The sequence below is a fragment of the Cherax quadricarinatus genome, chromosome 37 (assembly GCF_038502225.1).
Source record: "Cherax quadricarinatus isolate ZL_2023a chromosome 37, ASM3850222v1, whole genome shotgun sequence".
Taxonomy (NCBI): Eukaryota; Metazoa; Arthropoda; class Malacostraca; order Decapoda; family Parastacidae; genus Cherax; species Cherax quadricarinatus.
Window position 1 is genome coordinate 7,427,086 of NC_091328.1, and position 10,692 is coordinate 7,437,777.

The 10,692-nt window shown below is 44.0% G+C and overlaps 1 non-coding gene across 1 annotated transcript; it reads right to left on the reverse strand.

Annotated features, from left to right (window-relative positions):
* Positions 1-6,457: 6,457 nt before the first annotated feature.
* Positions 6,458-6,573, reverse strand: TRNAL-CAA (transfer RNA leucine (anticodon CAA)). The gene is made up of 2 exons: positions 6,536-6,573; positions 6,458-6,502 (listed from the first exon to the last, which is right to left on the reverse strand). It is a non-coding gene; the product is annotated as a tRNA-Leu (tRNA).
* Between the last annotated feature and the right edge of the window lie 4,119 nt (positions 6,574-10,692).

Here is a 10,692-nt window from a genome sequence, read left to right on the forward strand (position 1 = left end):
CAACAACGCTAGTCCCAGAGCTCCGGGGAAGGTCGTACGAGGAAAGGTTGAGGGAAATCGGACTGACGACACTGGAGGACAGAAGGGTCAGGGGAGACATGATAACGACTTACAAGATACTGCGGGGAATAGACAAGGTGGACAGAGATGGGATGTTCCAGAGAGGGGACAAAGAAACAAGGGGTCACAACTGGAAGCTGAAGACTCAGACGAATCACAGAGACGTTAGGAAGTATTTCTTCAGTCATAGAGTCGTTAGGAAGTGGAATAGCCTAGCAATTGAAGTAGTTTACCTGGAGTTTACCTGGAGAGAGTTCCGGGGGTCAACGCCCCCGCGGCCCGGTCTGTGACCAGGCCTCCTGGTGGATCAGAGCCTGATCAACCAGGCTGTTACTGCTGGCTGCATGCAAACCAACGTACGAGCCACAGCCCGGCTGATCAGGAACCGACTTCACGTGCTTGTCCAGTGCCAGCTTGAAGACTGCCAGGGGTCTGTTGGAAATCCCCCTTATGTATGCTGGGAGGCAGTTGAACAGTCTCGGGCCCCTGACACTTATTGTATGGTCTCTTAACGTGCTAGTGACACCCCTGCTTTTCATTGGGGGGATGTTGGATCGTCTGCCAAGTCTTTTGCTTTCGTAGTGAGTGATTTTCGTGTGCAAGTTCGGTACTAGTCCCTCTAGGATTTTCCAGGTGTATATAATCATGTAAGTCTCCCGCCTGTGTTCCAGGGAATACAGGTTCAGGAACCTCAAGCGCTCCCAGTAATTGAGGTGTTTTATCTCCATTATGCGTGCCGTGAAGGTTCTCTGTACATTTTCTAGGTCAGCAATTTCACCTGCCCTGAAAGGTGCTGTTAGTGTGCAGCAATATTCCAGCCTAGATACAACAAGTGACCTGAAGAGTGTCATCATGGGCTTGGCATCCCTAGTTTTGAAGGTTCTCATTATCCATCCTGTCATTTTTCTAGCAGATGCGATCGATACAATGTTATGGTCCTTGAAGGTGAGATCCTCCGACATGATCACTCCCAGGTGTTTGACGTTGGTGTTTCGCTCTATTTTGTGGCCAGAATTTGTTTTGTACTCTGATGAAGATTTAATTTCCTCGTGTTTACCATATCTGAGTAATTGAAATTTCTCATCGTTGAACTTCATATTGTTTTCTGCAGCCCACTGAAAGATTTGGTTGATGTCCGCCTGGAGCCTTGCAGTGTCTGCAATGGAAGACACTGTCATGCAGATTCGGGAGTCATCTGCAATGGAAGACACGGTGCTGTGGCTGACATCCTTGTCTATGTCAGATATGAGGATGAGGAACAAGATGGGAGCGAGTACTGTGCCTTGTGGAACAGAGCTCTTCACCGTGCCTGCCTCGGACTTTACTCTGTTGACTACTACTCTCTGTGTTCTGTTAGTGAGGAAATTATAGATCCATCGACCGACTTTTCCTGTTATTCCTTTAGCACGCATTTTGTGCGCTATTACGCCATGGTCACACTTGTCGAAGGCTTTTGCAAAGTCTGTATATATTACATCTGCATTCTTTTTGTCTTCTAGTGCATCTAGGACCTTGTCGTAGTGATCCAATAGTTGAGACAGACAGGAGCGACCTGTTCTAAACCCATGTTGCCCTGGGTTGTGTAACTGATGGGTTTCTAGATGGGTGGTGATCTTACTTCTTAGGACTCTTTCAAAGATTTTTATGATATGGAATGTTAGTGCTATCCGTCTGTAGTTCTTTGCTGTTGCTTTACTGCCCCCTTTGTGGAGTGGGGCTATGTCTGTTGTTTTTAGTAACTGTGGGATGACCCCCGTGTCCATGCTCCCTCTCCATAGGATGGTAAAGGCTCGTGATAGGGGCTTCTTGCAGTTCTTGATGAACACGGAGTTCCATGAGTCTGGCCCTGGGGCAGAGTGCATGGGCATGTCATTTATCGCCTGTTCGAAGTCATTTGGCGTCAGGATAACATCAGATAGGCTTGTGTTAACCAAATTCTGTGGCTCTCTCATAAAAAATTCATTTTGATCTTCGACTCTCAGTCTGGTTAGTAGCTTGCTAAAAACTGAGTCATATTGGGACTTGAGTAGCTCACTCATTTCCTTGCTGTCATCTGTGTAGGACCCATCTTGTTTAAGTAAGGGCCCAATACTGGACGTTGTTCTCGACTTTGATTTGGCATAGGAGAAGAAATACTTTGGGTTTCTTTCGATTTCATTTATGGCTTTTAGTTCTTCCCGCGATTCCTGACTCCTATAAGATTCCTTTAGCTTAAGTTCGATGTTTGCTATTTCTCTGACCAGTGTCTCCCTACGCATTTCAGATAGATTGACCTCTTTTAGCCGCTCTGTTATTCTTTTCCGTCGCCTGTAAAGGGAGCGCCTGTCTCTTTCTATTTTACATCTACTCCTCCTTTTTCTTAGAGGAATAAGTCTTGTGCATACATCGAGTGCCACCAAGTTAATCTGTTCTAGGCATAAGTTGGGGTCTGTGTTGCTTAGTATATCTTCCCAGCTTATATCGGTTAGGACTTGGTTAACTTGGTCCCACTTTATGTTTTTGTTATTGAAGTTGAATTTGGTGAATTCTCCCTCGTGACTAATCTCATTTTGTCGGTCTGGGGCTCTGCGCATTCATGTCTGAACCTCAATTATGTTGTGATATGAGTATATTGTTTTTGATATGGTGACATTTCTTATCAGATCATCATTGTTAGTGAAGATGTGGTCTAGTGTATTCTCCATTCTAGTAGGCTCTATTATTTGCTGGCTTAAGTTGAATTTTGTGCAGAGATTTAAAAGCTCGTGTGAGTGTGAGTTTTCATCAGAGCTGCCTCCTGGTAGACAAATGACAATTCAGATGTGACATCAGGAAATTCAAAGTCAGGCGCAGACAAGGGGATGGTAAGCAACAACGGAGACATGCCGTACACGAAGGCCCTATCAGACCCACGTGGGGCCAGGGAAAAGACGATGAGCACACTGAGATCAAACGACAGGTCCGAAGACAATGAAGGAAATTCAAAGTCAGGCGCAGACAAGGGGATGGTAAGCAACAACGGAGACATGCCGTACACAAAGGCCCTATCAGACCCACGTGGGGCCAGGGAAAAGACGATGAGCACACTAAGATCAAGCGACAGGTCCGAAGACAATGAAGGTTTGTTATATGCAGAGATTCTAACAGCCAACTGCAGTAGCAAGGGACAGCTGGTCAGGAAAGACAGTTCACTGAGAATAGAAGTTTCAGATATGACAGGGACTGAAGGCAAGAACATGTCAATGGAAGGAAATAAAATGCCTCAGAGGAAGCAGATGGAGACTCAGTGGGAGGAGGAAAGGGCGAGGTCAGTTTTTGTGTACGGGCTCCAAGAAGCCAAGGGGGCCAACTTTGAAGAAATAAAACAGGAGGAGAAAAAAATGATTGAAGGCATCATGAAAACAATAGGGGAGGGCAATATGACCCAGGTGACAAATTTTCAGAGAATTGGGTGGTTTGCGAGTGGAAGGATACGGCCTGTCAGAGTAACTTTCAAGGAAGAATCAGTTCGAACTGGGATTCTGCAAGAGAAAGCAAGACTGAGGGACAAAGAGGGGTACCAGAGAGGTGGCAAGAAGAGCTCACTCGAGCAGAGCAAAGTTACTGGTAATGGGCGATTTCAACCACAGGGAGATCGACTGGGAAAACCTGGAGCCACATGGGGGTCCCGAAACATGGAGAGCCAAGATGATGGATGTGGTACTTGAAAACCTCATGCATCAACATGTCAGGGACACAACCAGAGAGAGAGGGGAGGATGAGCCAGCAAGACTGGATCTTGTGTTCACCCTGAGCAGTTCAGACATTGAGGACATCACTTACGAGAGGCCCCTTGGAGCTAGCGATCATGTGGTTCTGAGTTTTGACTATATAGTAGAGTTACAAGTGGAGAAGGTAACAGGAACTGAAGGGGACAGGCCAAACTATAAAAGGGGGGACTACACAGGTATGAGAAACTTCCTGCAGGAGGTTCAGTGGGACAGAGAAATGGTAGGAAAATCAGTAAACGAGATGATGGAATATGTGGCAACAAAGTGCAAGGAGGCAGAGGAAAGTTTTGTTCCCAAGGGAAACAGAAATAATAGGAAGACCAAAACGAGTCCTTGGTTTACCCGAAGGTGTAGGGAGGCAAAAACTAAGTGCAACAGAGAATGGAAAAGGTACAGGAGGCATAGGACCCAGGAAAACAAGGAGATTAGTAGAAGAGCCAGAAACGAGTATGCGCAGATAAGGAGGGAGGCCCAGCGACAGTATGAAAACGACATAGCATCGAAAGTCAAATCTGACCCGAAACTGCTGTATAGCCACATTAGGAGGAAGACAACAGTCAAGGACCAGGTGATAAGGCTGAGGAAAGAAGGTGGAGAACTCACAAGAAACGATCAAGAGGTATGTGAGGAGCTCAACACGAGATTTAAGGAAGTATTTACAGTAGAGACAGGAAGGACTCTGGGGGGACAGACCAGATGGGGACACCAACAAGGAATACACCAACAAGTGTTGGACGACATACATACAGATGAGGAGGAGGTGAAGAAACTGCTAAGGGACATCGATACCTCAAAGGCATTGGGACCGGACAACATCTCTCCGTGGGTCCTTAGAGAGGGAGCAGATATGTTGTGCGTACCACTTACCACAATCTTCAACACATCCCTGGAAACTGGGCAACTACCTGAGGTATGGAAGACGGCAAATGTAGTTCCCATTTTCAAAAAAGGAGACAGAAAAGAGGCACTAAACTATAGACCTGTGTCATTGACGTGTATAGTATGCAAAATTATGGAGAAGATTATCAGGAGGAGAGTGGTGGAGCACCTGGAACGGAACAGGAGTATAAATGCCAACCAGCACGGATTCACGGAAGGCAAATCCTGTGTCACAAACCTTCTGGAGTTTTATGATAAAATAACAGAAGTAAGACAAGAGAGAGAGGGGTGGGTTGATTGCATCTTCTTGGACTGCAAGAAGGCCTTTGACACAGTTCCTCACAAGAGATTAGTGCAGAAGCTAGAGCATCAGGCGCATATAACAGGAAGGGCACTGCAATGGATCAGAGAATACCTGACAGGGAGGCAACAACGAGTCATGGTACGTAATGATGTATCACAGTGGGCACCTGTGACGAGCGGGATCCCACAGGGGTCGGTCCTAGGACCAGTGCTATTTTTGGTATATGTGAACGACATGACGGAAGGGTTAGACTCAGAAGTGTCCCTGTTTGCAGATGATGTGAAGTTGATGAGGAGAATTAAATCTGATGAGGACCAGGCAGGACTTCAAAGAGACCTGGACAGACTGGACACCTGGTCCAGCAAATGGCTTCTCGAATTTAATCCTGCCAAATGCAAAGTCATGAAGATAGGGGAAGGGCACAGAAGACCACAGACAGAGTATAGGCTAGGTGGCCAAAGACTGCAAACCTCACTCAAGGAGAAAGATCTTGGGGTGAGTATAACACCGAGCATGTCTCCGGAAGCACACATCAATCAGATAACTGCTGCAGCATATGGGCGCCTGGCAAACCTGAGAACAGCATTCCGATACCTTAGTAAGGAATCATTCAAGACACTGTACACCGTGTATGTCAGGCCCATACTGGAGTATGCAGCACCTGTTTGGAACCCGCACTTGATAAAGCACGTCAAGAAACTAGAGAAAGTACAAAGGTTTGCAACAAGGTTAGTTCCAGAGCTAAGGGGAATGTCCTATGAAGAAAGATTAAGGGAAATCGGCCTGACGACACTGGAGGACAGGAGGGTCAGGGGAGACATGATAACGACATATAAAATACTTCGTGGAATAGACAAGGTGGACAAGGACAGGATGTTCCAGGGAGGGGACACAGAAACAAGAGGCCACAATTGGAAGTTGAAGACACAAATGAGTCAGAGAGATAGTAGGAAGTATTTCTTCAGTCATAGAGTTGTAAGGCAGTGGAATAGCCTAGAAAATGACGTAGTGGAGGCAGGAACCATACACAGCTTTAAGACGAGGTTTGATAAAGCTCATGGAGCGGGGAGAGAGAGGGCCTAGTAGCAACCGGTGAAGAGGCGGGGCCAGGAGCTAGGACTCGACCCTTGCAACCTCAACTAGGTGAGCACACACACACACACACACCAAATGGTAACTAACACACACACACACACACACACACACACACACACACACACACACACACACACACACACACACACACACACACACACAGATTTATATATACACCTTTTAGTATATAAAAATTGGATGAAATTGTATAGGAGTAACAAGCCGAGTATTTTCTACTAGTGGTTTACAAGATCAGTGTTCTTGCCGCTGAGATATTGAGGTTTTTCATTTCCATTCGAATAATAATGAAGGAAAGAATACTTTGATTAATTCAGAGAGTAAAAAAGAAAAACAGGTTTATTAAAAAGATTGTCAGGAGTGGGATTCGAACCCACGCCCTCAGAGAGGACCAGAATGCCCATGACCCTTCTATCTGAAGGGAAGTTACCTTGAGTCTGGCGCCTTAGACCACTCGGCCATCCTGACGTTGTCGGTTACTGGAGAATATTTCAAGGAAGAGGCCGGATTTTGGAATCTAAACAGTAATTGTTAAGGTATCCTTGGTATGAGAGTTGCATGTCAGTAATATTGGTGTCAAATTTAACAATAAATTTATAGATAGTTCCTGACTATGGAACTGAACTTCTCCAGGCTGAGGGACTGACAACCTCAAATTCTACGACTTCAAGGGTGATGGACTGATTACATCGTCTTCACATCTCTACTGTTCCTGCCTACTTTCTGTATTCGACTGAAGAAACCTACTGTGTAGGCGAAACGTTTCGGAATAAAGTTGCCTAACTGTTGCCTATGTGTCTTACCTACCAATAAATTTATAGTTTATGCATTTGCATTAGTTGAAATGCAGTTCTTACAGCAAATGTATACTGTATTTATTGAACACTGCAAATAATTTGTTAACCCAGAAGAGTCAAAGTGACTTATTTCAATTGGGATCTTATTATATCTTATTATTAGCAACCTAGCTGTTAGATACAGTAGAAATCAGTCATGATTATTACCACAAAAATTAAACAACTAAACTTAATTGCGTGAAAATTAATTACAATAAAAATAAAGATTTTATTTCTTTATATAGTTTACAATGTGTAATTACAATTGTGATTTATTAAGTACGGAGAAAGTCACTATCATGCCGGGTGCAATAGGAATAAAGAAAACTGAGTAATTTACAAGAACATTAAATAGACAAAATCAGCTTAATAGGTAGGTATATGACTGTTAACTATACAGGAAATTACTTGCCTCCGTTTCTGTAGTTTTATTCATTAATTTAAGTTTAATATGTTTATTATACACCCCATACCCATCCTGTGGGCGGTAGTCAAAAGATTACAGAGGTACATAATTGGTCCAGGGACTAGTCTCCAAAGTTTTGATAGCTGAGCAAGTTACAGAGGTAATGAATTCACAATCTACAAAGGTAATGAACTCACAATTTACAAAGGTAAATGAAGCTCTCATCTCTGCTTGAACTGGTTCTAAGACTGGCCTTGTCAAGGCCAGTCTTAGCCCCTGAGGAATGGTAATCATTCAAATTCAATTCAAGGAAGGGAAGGATAGTTATAGTTCACTGGATCAAGAGCCCCCTCACCAGCACCAAGTCAACCCCATTAAGGAGTAATGCTCCAGTTATTTATTGCAAAATTATATTATATTATTGTACTGTACTGGTCTTGTATGTTACTGTACTGTACTGGTCTTGTATGTTATTGTACTGTACTGGTCTTGTGTGTTATTGTACTGTACTGGTCTTGTGTGTTATTGTACTGTACTGGTCTTGTATGTTATTGTACTGTACTGGTCTTGTGTGTTATTGTACTGTACTGGTCTTGTGTGTTATTGTACTGTACTGGTCTTGTATGTTATTGTACTGTACTGGTCTTGTATGTTATTGTACTGTACTGGTCTTGTGTGTTATTGTACTGTACTGGTCTTGTGTGTTATTGTACTGTACTGGTCTTGTGTGTTATTGTACTGTACTGGTCTTGTATGTTATTGTACTGTACTGGTCTTGTGTGTTATTGTACTGTACTGGTCTTGTATGTTATTGTACTGTACTGGTCTTGTGTGTTATTGTACTGTACTGGTCTTGTGTGTTATTGTACTGTATTGGTCTTGTGTGTTATTGTACTGTACTGGTCTTGTGTGTTATTGTACTGTATTGGTCTTGTGTGTTATTGTACTGTACTGGTCTTGTGTGTTATTGTACTGTACTGGTCTTGTGTGTTATTGTACTGTACTGGTCTTGTGTGTTATTGTACTGTACTGGTCTTGTGTGTTATTGTACTGTGCTGGTCTTGTGTGTTATTGTACTGTGCTGGTCTTGTATGTTATTGTACTGTACTGGTCTTGTATGTTATTGTACTGTACTGGTCTTGTGTGTTATTGTACTGTACTGGTCTTGTATGTTATTGTACTGTATTGGTCTAGTGTGTTATTGTACTGTACCTGTCTTGTGTGACGGTGGTATTCATTGCGCGGCTCGCGAGCCGCCAGCGGCTTGCGAGCCACTATTAATAACAAGATATGCACATAAAGAGTCGGTCGATGGATCTATAATTTCCTCACTAACAGAACACAGAGAGTAGTCGTCAACAGAGTAAAGTCCGAGGCAGCTACGGTGAAAAGCTCTGTTCCACAAGGCACAGTACTCGCTCCCATCTTGTTCCTCATCCTCATATCCGACATAGACAAGGATGTCAGCCACAGCACCGTGTCTTCCTTTGCAGATGACACCCGAATCTGCATGACAGTGTCTTCCATTGCAGACACTGCAAGGCTCCAGGCGGACATCAACCAAATCTTTCAGTGGGCTGCAGAAAACAATATGAAGTTCAACGATGAGAAATTTCAATTACTCAGATATGGTAAACATGAGGAAATTAAATCTTCATCAGAGTACAAAACAAATTCTGGCCACAAAATAGAGCGAAACACCAACGTCAAAGACCTGGGAGTGATCATGTCGGAGGATCTCACCTTCAAGGACCATAACATTGTATCAATCGCATCTGCTAGAAAAATGACAGGATGGATAATGAGAACCTTCAAAACTAGGGAGGCCAAGCCCATGATGACACTCTTCAGGTCACTTGTTCTATCTAGGCTGGAATATTGCTGCACTCTAACAGCACCTTTCAAGGCAGGTGAAATTGCTGACCTAGAAAATGTACAGAGAACCTTCACGGCGCGCATAACGGAGATAAAACACCTCATTTACTGGGAGCGCTTGAGGTTCCTGAACCTGTATTCCCTGGAACGCAGGCGGGAGAGATACATGATTATATACACCTGGAAAATCCTAGAGGGACTAGTACCGAACTTGCACACGAAAATCACTCACTACGAAAGCAAAAGACTTGGCAGACGATGCAACATCCCCCCAATGAAAAGCAGGGGTGTCACTAGCACGTTAAGAGACCATACAATAAGTGTCAGGGGCCAGAGACTGTTCAACTGCCTCCCAGCACATATAAGGGGGATTACCAACAGACCCCTGGCAGTCTTCAAGCTGGCACTGGACAAGCACCTAAAGTCAGTTCCTGATCAGCCGGGCTGTGGCTCGTACGTTGGTTTGCGTGCAGCCAGCAGCAACAGCCTGGTTGATCAGGCTCTGATCCACCAGGAGGCCTGGTCACAGACCGGGCCGCGGGGGCGTTGACCCCCGGAACTCTCTCCAAGTAAACTCCAGGTAGTCAGTCAGTCAGTTCTGCGTCTTCGTTGCTGCGGATACTACAGAACTGTTTACTTTCCGTAGTACTATACTGGTTTTGGTTCCTTTGACAAAATACGCTGCAAAATAATCTGGACACTGCTTGTCAGTAATTTTATAAGCATTAAAATTCAGCTGCTTTACTCTATCTGTCACCTTCATAAAGCATCTATTTGTATCAAGGTATCATAATTGGCTTTAACACAGTTTTTCATTGTCATCTAATATAAGAGGCGCGTGAGTTTCCTCTAATATCATGTGTTATTTTCCCTCTGTAATCTAACTTGTCCATAATTACTGTTGCAGAGGTCTGAGCTTCGTCCAGTCCTCTGCAACACAATCGTCATCAAAGATTTGTTAAGTTATACCATGAATTAAGGAAAGATCCTGGACTTCACCTTACGAAACAAAGCAAATGCGATAGTAATTATGGGCAAGGTAGATTATAGGGGAAAAATAACACATTATTAGGAGACAGGGGAACTGACGTGCCCCTTAAAGTTTTGTGTGTGAAAGTTACTGGTAAGGTTACTTTCCATAATGGAGGGAAGTGTTGCTGTTACCTAACAAATCAGTGTCGTCTCCAATTCATTCGGAGGTCAGTTGAAGGTTTTATCGTCCATTTAGAAGTGTGTTCACCTGTTCTAAAAAAAAAATAAACTTGGAGAGTGTCTGTGCAAGGGTTTAGGTGGTTTTTGCCTGAGCCTAGATAAACAATATTTTAATGTTTATGTGCCCCTCAAGGAAGGTTCCTTGATGTTGGTGAGGGGCTCTTGATTTAGGGAATTGGATCTGTGCTCCAGTTCCCCGAATTAAGCCTGAATGTCTTCCACATCCCCCCCCCTCCCAGGCGCTGTATAATCCTCCGG